General features: G+C 48.5%; 1 pseudogene; it reads right to left on the reverse strand.

Annotated features, from left to right (window-relative positions):
* Positions 1-685: 685 nt before the first annotated feature.
* Positions 686-1,218, reverse strand: LOC113902874 (annotated as a pseudogene).
* Between the last annotated feature and the right edge of the window lie 1,046 nt (positions 1,219-2,264).

The following is a 2,264-nucleotide window of genomic DNA, read 5'->3' on the forward strand; positions in this document are numbered from 1 at the left end:
CTTCAGTCGTGTCTGACTCTGTGAACCTATGAACTGTAGCCCGCCAGGCTCCTCGGTCCATGGGGATTCTCCAGGCAAGAATACTGGAGTGGGTTGCCATGCCCTTCTCCAGGGGATCTTCCTGACCCAGGGATCAAATCTCTGTCTCTTATGTCTCCTGCACTGGTGGCAGGCAGGTTTTTTACCACTAGCATCACCTGGCTGATCTAGGTTCAAATCTCAAAGCACTTAACACATAGGTGTGGCCTTTGGCAAGTCATTTCACCTCCCTGGGCTTCATTTCCAAATTTATTAAATAACACCAAGAATCTTTGTCCAGAACCAAGTCTCTTCTTCCTGATACTAGACCTTGCCCTCCAACCCAAGGGGTAACGTACATCCTGATTGGGTCAATCATTTCAAAACACAACTGGTCCAGGAATGAAAGCAATCCAGACTTATTGAAGTCATTCCCTTACATTTGAACAGAGGAGCAGAGGCTTTCTTTTATTTCTAGATATGAAGCCATAAAGATGGGACCTCAAAGCCACTTGCAGCTGGTAGCCCTCATGTTTCCACATGATTTGCACCCTCCTTGACTTAATCTCTTAGTACTTACCCTTTGCTCACTTTTCCCATCCACATTGGCCTCTTTTCTATTTCTTTTCTTTTTTTTTTTTTTTTTTTGGAGGGAGCATCAGGAGAATTTAATAAAAACTGGGGTGAAGTCAAGCAGTTGGGTCAGGAGAGGCAGCCACCTGCTCAGGAGGATATGCCTCAAAGTACCGATCTAGCAGGGCCTCCACCTCTGCTTCCTCCGTAGTCCCACACCTGGAACCTGGAGCCATCGGCTGCTCCCTGGATCATGGCTGAGAGCACTCGGCCAGACTTTGGGCGAAACAGGCACAGGACTGGTTTGTGGAGGGCCACAGCCCGGCCCAGCTCATAGCCTACCCCCAGAGAGGGCTGGGTCACTTCTGCCACGACCACATCTGCCTGCTGCAGCCAGGCCAGGTCCCGATCATGGATGAACTTGTCGCCTCCAGCAGCCTCTTCCCTGCTCTTGTCCAGCTCGGCGGCCGCCACATGCTCGGTGAGCACCACCCCGAAGCTCCGGAGGCGAGACACGATGAGCACGTACAGTTCCCGGTCCTCTCGTCCGCCGCGGATACTCCCGCAGAAGTACAGGGAGAGAAGACCCGGCTCCCCGCGCACCAGGATTCCAGCCGCCGCTGCCATCCCGGCCGACGCAGGCCCCTCTCTTTGCTGTTTCTTAACACCCAGCATGCTCCTGCTTCAAAAGCCTTTGCACTTGGTGTTCTCTTTGTCTGGAATGCTTTTCCTCCAGACACCTACCTGCATGGTTGAGGAAGGGTTGAATCCTTCCTCTCCTTCCTGTTTCCTTAAATTTCAAGTTCTCAAAAGGCCTATTATATCCCCACTACTCAAAACTGTGACTCTATCCTCCTCCTCTACTCCTCTTAAAAAAAGTTTTTCCAAAGTACCTTCTTCTAACTTTATTCTTGTTAATTAGACTATTATTCATTGCCAGTCTCCCCCAGCTAGAATATGTTTCACTGGGGCAGGGGTTTTTGTTTCTTTGGTTCATTGTTGTGTCCCAGGTGCCAAACAAATTAGTATGTACCCAGTAAATATTAATATTGATGGAATGAATGAATGAACATATTTATAACCAAAGAAGATCAGCTAGTATAATACCTATCTAATGACATTGTTATAAGGATTGGAAATTATGGATAGAAAGTAAAGCACAAATAGACTATCTGATTCATAGTAGGTACTTAAATATGTTCAGTTCAGTTCAGTTCAGTCGCTCAGTCGTGTCCAACTCTTTGTGACCCCATGAATCACAGCACGCCAGGCCTCCCTGTCCATCACCAACTCCTGGAGTTCACCCAAACTCATGTGCATCGAGTCGGTGATGCCATCCAGCCATCTCATCCTCTGTGGTCCCCTTCTGCTCCTGCCCCCAATCCCTCCCAGCATCAGGGTCTTTTCAAATGAATCAACTCTTCGCATGAGGTGGCCAAAGTACTGGAGTTTCAGCCTCAGCATCAGTCCTTCCAATGAACACCCAGGACTGGTCTCCTTTAGGATGGACTGGTTGGATCTCCTTGCAGTCCAAGGGACTCTCAAGAGTCTTCTCCAACACCACAGTTCAAAAGCATCAATTCTTCGGTGCTCAGCTTTCTTCACAGTCCAACTCTCACATCCATACATGACCACAGGAAAAACCATAGCCTTGACTAGACGAACCTTTGTTT

This window comes from Bos indicus x Bos taurus, chromosome 13, assembly GCF_003369695.1.
Source record: "Bos indicus x Bos taurus breed Angus x Brahman F1 hybrid chromosome 13, Bos_hybrid_MaternalHap_v2.0, whole genome shotgun sequence".
Classification (NCBI taxonomy): domain Eukaryota; kingdom Metazoa; phylum Chordata; class Mammalia; order Artiodactyla; family Bovidae; genus Bos; species Bos indicus x Bos taurus.